The 10,758-nt window shown below is 41.9% G+C and overlaps 1 protein-coding gene across 1 annotated transcript in view; it reads left to right on the top strand.

The window, feature by feature from the left end:
• Window positions 1-4,511: 4,511 nt before the first annotated feature.
• Window positions 4,512-10,758, top strand: part of BCL9 (B-cell CLL/lymphoma 9) — an 87,347-nt gene continuing 81,100 nt past the window's right edge. Inside the window, exon 1 of the mRNA XM_008586649.1 lies at window positions 4,512-4,685. The gene's annotated coding sequence lies outside the window, so the exon portion shown is untranslated. The remainder of the gene's footprint in view (window positions 4,686-10,758) is intronic.

Below are 10,758 nucleotides of genomic sequence, written 5' to 3'. Positions count from 1 at the left end.
TACGGGTAAGGAGATATCAATTATAAATGGGCTGTGTGGTTAATTGGTAAGTTGGATGTTCAGAAATCTGAGCACTTTTCTCATGTTTTGAATGGAACTTAAGTCCCATAATGAACCCATAGGAACATAGGAACCTATTATAAGCCTGTGCCAGCTGCAGGGAAAAGAGGAAAGGGAATGTGGAGAAAGGTGAAGCAAGGATCCCTCTCCTTCCTTTCATCCTTGGCTTGTCCTAGATAAAGTTTTGAAAGTCTTTGCCTTTCCTATCTCCCCACCTCCTCATAGTTTGTCTCATCTCCTGGTATTCCTTACCTTTCTATTGCTCTGAGCAACCCCCAAATCAAGCCCGTCTTATAGAATAGTCTTCTGAGCTCCAAAGCTATCTACCTGCGTCCCCTATTTTTTCCACTTTACCATCTAATCTAAATGATTATTTGAATTGAACTAGGTGTTTGCAAGAAAGTAGGCCAATGAAATAATTCACACCAAAGTATGAAAGGCTGATTTCCCTTTTCCCTTCTAGAGCTGTTTGCATTTTTAAAAGACTATTAACATTGCACGTGAATTTGTAATTGGTGGGCACTCTTGCAGTGAAACAAAATAAAGTGAAAATGGCTATTACACAGAAGGTATTTTGGAAGAGGTGTGCCATAATATGGGTAGAGCAGCCCAGTGAGGGTCTTTCTTGCCCTAAGGCTTCATACCTCCACCCTCTCTGGCATACATATGCACACATGTGTCCAAACACACATCTCATCAGCTACCTTGGCTTCTAATCTTTTCCTCGTCAACCAGACAATTATTAGAATGATAGCATTTCAGAGCTGGAAAGGGTTTTAGAGCAAAGGTCATTAGTTCATTTTATAGTTGAGGAAACAAGGCTCAGACAGCAAGGCCCAGGTTCACACGCTGTGAGTGGTAGAACCAGCACTGGATCCAGGTCTTCTGCAAAGAATCTGGGGCATTTTCTTCCACATTCCATGCTTAGCATTCAGAAGTCTTGTAAAACAAACTTGGAAACACTCATGCATTGACCTTGTTCACTTATGCACTTGGATTTTCTTTTTTCTCTTTGGAGTTGGCAGGTGGAAGCCATCAGTGCTGGAGGCAAGATAGTCTGACCTGGTGTTCCTACCAATATGTTCTGACCTGGAGGCTTGGCATTCTCTGTCCTCTGCCAAGTGGGACTTCAGAGGAATTGAAAAATTAGGGCTGTTCAGAGGCCCTGACACATGCTTTCTTCATTAGCTACTCATGGGAGATGTCTTGAGATTTTAAAATACATGTGAAACTATTAGGATTATGATTGCCTCCCTCTTCTTTCTCTCATTGAGTATTTAGATTTCACTCTAATAATTGGAACCACTCTTTTTGCTCCCTTAGCATAGGGAGAGTAAAAAGAGTGGGGTTTTTTGTTCCACCACAGCACAGTGGTGGAAATCATGGTCTCTAGAAAGGCACATTGCCTGGGGCCATATCTCAGCCACCTGAGTGACCTTAGCAGGTCACTTAACCTCTGGGCCTAAGCTTCTTCATCTAGAAAATAGAAACATGAACAGTTTACTCCTTATGGGTTTGTTTAATATACATAAGTGCTTAATAAATGTTAGCTGTTGTCATAATCATCATCTTCAACACCTAGTGGGTGTGTTTAGTTTGCTTTTTTAATTTTTGAAAGTAAATTTTTATATTTAAGGAAGAGAAGCTTTCCTGGTCTTAGCTGCCTTTCTCTATTGCCTGGCAATCTGCAAATGGTTCAGTCATTAAAGGTTAAGTTGACCCTGTATGCAATTCTTGCCTAGGAGGCTTCATTGTGTGTAGTGAGTCACCACCACTTAGAAGTGGACAGTGAGTCAGTAGCCTGTTAAGGGGAGGTCAGAAGTTCCCTTGGCTCAAAGTGAGAGGCTCCAAACCCAGCCCTGGTGTGCAGAAATAAACAATGTACTTGTCTGGCTGACTGGACTTGCGGTGCCATGGAAAATCTGGACTCCTGCAGTGAAAAGGCAGAATGTAGTAGGTAAATGCTTGGGCTTTGGAATCACACAGTCTTCAATTTGATTTCAGCTCCACCTCTACCTTGCTGTGTGACCTCAGACAAGTTACTTAACCTCTCTGTGCTTCATTTTTTATTGTCTTAAATGAAGATGGTCTTAATAGAAATTACTTTATGGTATAAATGCTTGGGGAAAAGCTGAGAATCGAGTAAATACTCAAGAAAAAGTAATAATAATTATTATTATCACTACCATCAGCATCACTAATGGGAGTCAGGACAGACAGTTCTAGGGATCAATAATAATGGAGAAGCAAATTAAGGGCAAAAAGTAACAGGAACAAGAATGTGTCTTTGATGTGGTGAGTCTAAGGTGGTGACAAGCCATTTAGCCAGTATTAAGTGTAAAAAAGTCATTATTTATTCCTTACTGCACACCCGTGAAAGAATGAGTGATGTGTATTCACATAATTTCCATTTTGTAGAGGAGGATTCTAAGGAATAGAGTAAAAGCAACCTTCATGCAAAAACGCAGATCTGGTTTAGCACCAGTGAGGAGCTGAGCTCAGTATTAAGTGTAAAAAAGTCATTATTTATTCCTTACTGCACACCTGTGAAAGAATGAGTGATGTGTATTCACATAATTTCCATTTTGTAGAGGAGGATTCTGAGGAATCGAGTAAAAGCAACCTTCATGCAAAAACGCAGATCTGGTTTAGCACCAGTGAGGAGCTGAGCTTCCATTCAGATCCTGGTATATACAGTAACTATCCTGGCCTAGGCAGAGGAGACCTTGTTAGGTCTGTGACTCCATGACATGCTAAAAATATGAATGTCATATAATCATCCTGCAGTTCTTCCTGATCTCAATTGGCCCTACTGATTTCATGCCATCTGCATATCTGCACATCCTTTGTGCTTGTTTTTGCTCACATTTTATGCCTTCCTTTGCCGTCTCATTTACTCTGCATGTTTCAATCTCTGGGCTTCCATTTTTCTTCTTTTTTTGATGCAGTGTTCTCTCTCTCTCTCTCTCTCNGAGTAAAAGCAACCTTCATGCAAAAACGCAGATCTGGTTTAGCACCAGTGAGGAGCTGAGCTTCCATTCAGATCCTGGTATATACAGTAACTATCCTGGCCTAGGCAGAGGAGACCTTGTTAGGTCTGTGACTCCATGACATGCTAAAAATATGAATGTCATATAATCATCCTGCAGTTCTTCCTGATCTCAATTGGCCCTACTGATTTCATGCCATCTGCATATCTGCACATCCTTTGTGCTTGTTTTTGCTCACATTTTATGCCTTCCTTTGCCGTCTCATTTACTCTGCATGTTTCAATCTCTGGGCTTCCATTTTTCTTCTTTTTTTGATGCAGTGTTCTCTCTCACTCTCTCTCTCTTCTGTTTTACATCCCCCACGCCTCCCTCCTCACCAATCACATTCCTGCTTGCCTCTTGCCATATTCATTATCCTACCTCGTTCCCCACTCATTCCTAGAAAACAGCTCACAGAGACTCACCCTTCCCCCTCCAACTCGCCTGCCACCCTCCATGAATTCCAGCAGCCTGGCAATCAGTAACTTTAGCATCACACTTCACAGCCCTCATAGTTTACACTACTTGTTACTACTCTCCTTGCTACTGCTCTCCAGGGTTTCTGCTAAAAAAAAAAAATTCTCTACTTAAAAAATATCCTGGGTACAAGTTGAACCTGTAGTTAAGTTTACTCCCACATTTACACATTTCATGGTTTTATTTCAACTAGTAGCTCAGGTCTGTGCTCAGTTATGCAGTGAAGGAATACTAGATCCTTAGGGAACTAATTTTTCTCTACTATAAAGAAGAAAAACCACCTAAACATTCAACAGAAGCCCTAGTCTTGGGCCCACCCACCCTCTTATCTCCCCACTCTCCCAATCTCAAGCTGATGGGACTTTGCTTTTTCCTTTGTCAGGTCATTCATTTTACCCTTCCTGGAGCTTGGATGCCATCTGAGACTGGGTATGTGGCCACACGTGTGTGGCCACTGCTGTTTTTCCAGAGGGCTCACCTCTCTTCTGCCATTTTACTAGGACACAGGAGGCAGCTCTCCACTCTCACTCTCCCTCTCTTTCTCTCCCTGCCCCCAACTCAGCCTGGGCTTTTTCCTGTCTCTTAACTCCACCAGTGCAGCAGCAACTAGCTGAGCTGCTCTCATGTGAGCGAGTGTGTGTGTGTGTGTATATGTGTGTGTGTGTGCGTGTGCGTGCGCAGCTAGGCCAAGCCTGCGAGCCTGCCTGTCACTGGAGAGTTTTAGTTTGCATTCAGAAGAAAGGAGGAGGGGAGACAAGAGGGGAGGAGGAAAAGGTGGAGGGGGAGGACTGGGGGGGTGCAGAGAAGGGAGGGAGAATGTCTTGTTTGTGGCTTGTCAGCAATTGCTTGAGACAAGCTTCCATGTGTGAAAGCTACTTGGCATGAATGCCTGGGCCGTACCAAGTGTCACCGCAGCAAGAGGGGGAGTCAGAAGAAAAACAGATCAGACCAGAGCAGACAATAGGCCCCTAAAGTGTTCCCCCTAAGTTGCTTTGATGTTGTCCTGGTGTCTTGATACCAGGAGGCCAGGGATTGCAGGAAAAGGGTCTTTTTTGTCTTCATTCACTTTCCCCCCTCAGTTTCTGAAATGATTCTCCAGAATTTCTCCTCATAAAAAAGGTAAGAGCCCTAACAATTCCTTCTTCTGTGGCAGGCTTGTTCGCCTGTGCCTGGAAGTGGGGGTCTCATTCCTGTGCTGCTCAGGAGGAGCTCTGGGGTCCTGCGATTGGAGCTCCTGCGTTGCCCCTGGAAGTCTTTCAAGGAGCTCAGGGCTGGGATGGCCCCTCTTTCGAGGGAACCCCAGTAACACGATCTGTGCCTCTGGGTTGGTGGGGGAGAAGGGGTGGATAGAGAGGGCTGGGAGGAGGGTGCGAGGGTGGAGGGTGGGAGGGAAAAAGAGAGAGAGAGAGAGAGAGAGAGAGAAGCCTGAAAGAGAGGGAGAGAAGGGCAGAGGCTGGTTCAGAGCAACCCCAGCCCAGAGCCCAAGGAGGCCTTGCAAGCTCCAAGCTGTGCATTCTCAGGCTGGGCAAGGACTGTCTGGGGCTCTGCCGAGTGACTGCAGAGATTGCATTGAGCCTTGTGTGTGCGAGTGTGCCCGTGGGTCTGTGTGTGTGTGGACTTCCCACACACTGCCCTGGCGTGCCTCGTTGTGAAGGGGAGACACCCCAATCCTTACCGCCCAAGCCCGGACTCTCCGAGGAAGAGGGCACAGCAGGCAAGAAGGCAGAGCTGGAGAACTCTGCCACAAGACAATCCAGAAACTTTTCCAGTCTCAGGGATTTCTCTGGTTGTAGATACCGTAAAGGAGTTGTGGGGGGTTCCATACCTCAGTTTCCCCATCTGTAAAATCAAGAGAGCTGATTGGGGATGCTGTATGCCTCCCTGGGATTTAGTGAAACAGAACAGATCACTGTGTCTAAAACGTGTGGAGAAATCTTCAAGCTAGAAACGTCGTGGAATCACAAAGTAGAAGTGTTATCGTTATTCTTGATCACCATCATCATGATAATAAAACCGTCATTAAAGACACCCTGAGACAAATAGACCGGGCAGCACAGATCAGGTGTCTGAGCATTTCTAAGGAAACAAAAAGCCTTTTTCCACCTGTTGGCTTCTGTCCTTTTCTCTTGTATCTTTTCCTTAGATTTATTGGCTGATTTGTACAGAGAATGGGGTGGGAGGGGTTGGGTTTTCCCCTTCCCTCCTCCCTTGTACATATTTTTTTTAAAAAGAAGGTCAATGTAAGATGCTTGAGAGAGAAAATGTGCCTCCTGTTTAAGTAGTTTATTCAAGACCTTGTGTTTCCTGGTGCTGGCAGGGTATGCAGACACATCTGTAAACTCTACCTTGGAGGTTAAAGATTTTTACTGTGGCTTTTAGAGATTAATGAGATTTATTTACAATTGCTGTTTATCAGAGAGTAAATATCTTACTGTGTGTATGAGGGTAAGAATGTGAACGCTGTTTATTCGCTGGTGGTTTTGTGGATAAAAGCTTTTGCTTTTTAAAGTGACATCTTGAGAGATGAGAGTAAGGGCTAAAATCAGTACTTAGTATTCATCTTTAAAAAATTATTTTGAAGGAAAAATGTCTGCTTATATTCTTGAATTGTGGATTTCCTTTCTCCTGTTCTTACACAGTGATTGTTTGCTTTCTGTTGTAGCTCTCTCTGAATTCTCTGGGGGAATTTCGCTTTCTTACCTAATTCTAGGTTTTCTGTGACTCTGCTACTTGTCCAAAAAAATCTGTAGAAGTCTGGGAGGCTGTGCCTCCTTCTATTCTAACTGCAAATGTTTATCAGACTGGCTCCCTGTGATAGCTAGAGATTGAAGCAAAGAGCTAGCCCTGGTTGAGAATATTTATGTTCTTTCCATAGAGGCCTGGAAACCTGACTTCTGGGTTTGGGAAAGGATAAAGGAAAGACATTAATTGGCCTGGATCTGGCAAGAAGGTCCCCCCAAACCCCACACTTAATGTTTTATTGGAATAGAGCTTGCTTTATGTCTTAAAACTTAATTGTTTTCTACTTTGTAGGTGGGAGAGCTTACTATGGTTTGTCTCTGGCAAGATTTCAGAGTCCAAATATCTTCTGTTAGAATTTCAGAACTGCAGGAGAAAAGAAAGGTTATTCATCATGTTTTAGGTGACAATGTTAAGGCCCAAGAAAGATAAGTAATGATCTGACAGGGCTCAATGAAGCTATGGTAGCATCTAGACCACACCCTGGGATTCGGAGTGCCCTAAGGGATGCCGATGCCAGCCACTCTTACCTCACCTCTACACTCAGTTTTACACTCAACCCAGCACTTAGGCCAGCCAAAGACAGGCACCTTTTGCAGTTCTGCTTGCTGTGCTGGGTTACAGCAGCATACTCTGCCCTGCTCATGTCATGGTATGGCACAGACATGGGTCACAACACAAATTTGTGTGGATTCATTCACCTGTTTATTTGTTCACTCAACTAATATTTGGGAGGCCTTTACCATGCTCCAGGCACCTTGATGGGTACAGAGGATGTAGGAAAGAGCAAGGCAGATGTGCTCCTGCCCTCAGGGATCTTACAGTCTTGTTGGTATGATCAACATTAACCACCCAGTTACATAAATCAGTAATTGTAATACTGAAAATATATATTGAACAGCAGGTAGATATTATACTGCAGGGCATAAAGTTGTATAAGTTGTTGACCTAAAGTCTATAACCAGACATAAGCTGACTGTCCTTTTTTCTTTGTGGCTGAGTTCCCCTTGCCCCAGCCACCCCCATTCCACTGCTGGCATTCCTACTCACAGAGCCAGCAGTTCCAAAGACGGTAGAAAATTCTCTTTCTCTCTCCCTCCCTCACACTCTCTCTCAGAACACAGTACAGCAGAGACACAAATAATATCTGCTAACTCTTTACACTTGTACTACTAAATAACTTCACACTTGTTGTGAGCCGGCCTGTATAACAGTCATCATCTGGGTTATTCAAGTTAGCTCGTAGCCTCTGCTGCTGCTAAACTCTAATGGGCATTGGAGGGGGCTGGTTAGGGAGGCTTTTGTCTCACTTTACTTATTCCATAGTTCTTCTGGCCGATACTAAGCACCAAGCTGCAGGAAGCTCCACCATTATTACTGTCATCTTGGAATTCCAAAGACAATAAGTATAATGAAATGGTCTTTCCCCACTCCTTCCAGCAAGGACATATATTCATTCACAAAGGAAAAAAATTTTACAAACCTCCTCAGTAGATCCCATTTTGGTTGAGTTATTAAAATCTTACTGGTTTGGTGATATCAAAGGTAGGAGCTCTCTCTCTCTCTCTTCTGAGGTCTTCCTTGGAAAGAATATATGGTTGAAATGCCAGCCGTTTCCATAGAGGCAGATTTGTGTTAGTGCTTGTATGACCGTTTTCTATGTTGTATCTTTCCTTAGTATTTGGAAGAGTGTTGTCTTCAGTGTTGTCAATCCACCTTTTTTTTCAGATTAATTTAATAGTTTAAAAAGAAGACAGACATGCCCACCCACACATAAATCATAGGTTTAGTGCCTATACTTTGGGAACCCACACATGTTGTGTAGTTAAGTCATGTCATGAGCAAAATAAGCGTCATTTCTATGCACCCAGTGTGGTCACTGTGATGTACCCAGCCCACATTGTAGCAACAACCTGAACCTGTGGCCAATGCCTCCTTCTCTGAGCAGTATGCACGTCATTTGCAAGCCTTTGATCACTCCCGACTGCCACCCGATGTGTTACTCGATGGAGAGCTACCTCTGGGGGAGGCAATCTGAGTTGGCATTGGAAAAGTAATCCAAAGAGAGGAGGAATCTGAGTGGAGAGTTGAGAAATGAATATAACAAGGATCTGGTGGGAGAAAGATGTAACAGAACTCGGGAGCCAGACAGCAGTGATATAGGTCACCCCTACTTCTGAGGGAATAAAAATGAAGACTTATGACATTTGAAAAGGTGCAATGTGTGGGTACTGTGTGTATATAAAAACGCTAGGGCCTCTAGTCCTACTGAAGGTAAAACCAACACAACGAGCAGGACGTTCCCACAACTCATCAGTTAAAAATACTGCTTTTGCACGTAGTTTTATTGAAGGGGATTTTGTGGTTTTTCTCCCCCCAAGAGGCATAAATGTGAGTTGTAAAGTGGAGATTTCCTCCATTCCTTTTAAGCCTTGACATTTTAATGCACTCTAAAATATCTGCTTAGTCCTCTCTTCTCCCCCCAAGAGGCATAAATGTGAGTTGTAAAGTGGAGATTTTCTCCATTCCTTTTAAGCCTTGACATTTTAATGCACTCTAAAATATCTGCTTAGTCCTCTCTTATAACAGCTCTGTGAATTAAGTAATATTGTTATCCTTCTGTTATATTTGAGTAAGGTTATGTGACTCACCCAAGGACTCACAAGGAAATAGGAGTGAGATGGCTAGCTGATTAAATATCCCTGTTAGACCATCCCTTCAAGAGAGGAGAAGCAGAGAAGTGAGGCAGTCACAATGATAAGAAGACTGAAGGTACTGTGTTGACAAGGCATTAAAATAATTGCCTTAGTTTGGACGCCCCTTTTTTTAAATCCTAGGATTTAGAATGTTGACCGAAAAAGGGGATCCCTAACTCTGATTTAATAATGACATGTTTTCTACAAAGTACATTGGATCAGGTACTGGTTTTGATTTTGCCCATCTATGACCTGGAAATCCCCATTCTACTTCTCTGGACCTCTTTTTTTATTAACAATATGGTGGACCTTCTGTTTATTCTGTGTTGTAATAATAGCTTTTAATGGATTTTTTTCACTCTAGATCTTTTTTTAAATTTTATTTTAAATCTGGCCTTTTGGTTACCTTATATGAAGCCCAATTTAAGAACTATTGCTACTAAAGGGGGAAATGTCCTGATTTTGCAGATACGTGAGATTCATTCCTATATATCTACTGTACAAACTATGCTGATATTTTGCAAAAATCGCAACAAGAAAGAGTGGGATTTTAATTTATGGATTTTAAGAGAATTTGCCAGTCAGCATGCAGGCACATGTGCAAGAGACTAAAGAACCATTTTCAAAAGAGTAGGCTGTTTTGAATGCATGTCTTCCTGTATAATAAGTATGAATTTAAAATGGACGGGCACTGGCTACATATCTTAGCTTCACCATTCTCACATGCTTTTTCATAGAAATCGTGCTGTTTCTTTTTCTGTTATGCTCACATGTTGTTTTGAGGATGCAAAGGACCAGTTTAAGCAACTGTAGTGCTGATGATACGTGCTATGTGTTTAACACTATGCTTTTGGGGATGACAGGACTATTGACAATCTTTATGATATGCAGCTCCTCAAGGATATTGAAGACTTGCTGATATGTTACATATATATTATAGTGTGTATGTGAATATATTATATATACCTTTAGGTTGTGAGTAATAACCTGCTTTTGAAATGTGACTGTGGGTGAGACAGAGAGGGTAGAGAATGAATGATGTTTTCATTAATCATGTCATCTCTATGAGTAATTCCAAGAACTATTCATTTGAAATTGGTTAAACCTTCTAAAAGATATAATTTAAAAATTTTACACGGTAGCTCTGAATGCAATTTTTAGAACACCAGAGTAAATTCTTCTGCCATATTTTAGGAATATCATCTTGCTTAGAGCAAGAGAGAACAGTTCAAGGCTGCTTTGACAGTTGGTAAACCACTGGCTCTCTTTTAATTTGCCTTAAGTTTTCTTATCTGAAAAAAAAAAGTATGTAATATATAATTACCTTCTGACTAGGAAGGAGGGTTTTGAGGACCATATATAATTTTTTTACTTATACTATTCCTTTATTCTGAGTTGCTTAAAATTCCTAACATTAGATATCTTGCTTAATTTCATAACAATCCTAAGAAGTAGATACCTAAGAGAAATGAATGGGAAGAGAAAGAAAAGACTTTAAAGCTGGGAAACAGGAAGAGGCTATTAAAATAGGTATACCAGCGAGCTTTTTTAGAACATAAGAATGTACTCTGTAGAAATGTCTGAAATGTTTGGTTATTGATTAATACTAAATACTATAAAGGGGAAAAAAGCACATTGTATATATTATTCTTGCCAATCTAGTTTTTAATGATCTTAGTAGTTATCAAGAGTATTTTTGTGTTATTCACGTAAAGATTGAAAATGCCTCTAGTCTAAAGCTTTGGAGGAGGGCTGGC

Source organism: Galeopterus variegatus, unplaced genomic scaffold, assembly GCF_000696425.1.
Source record: "Galeopterus variegatus unplaced genomic scaffold, G_variegatus-3.0.2 Scaffold4066, whole genome shotgun sequence".
Taxonomy (NCBI): Eukaryota; Metazoa; Chordata; class Mammalia; order Dermoptera; family Cynocephalidae; genus Galeopterus; species Galeopterus variegatus.
Note: the sequence above shows the minus strand (reverse complement) of the source record. Positions and strands in the feature narration are given on the sequence as shown.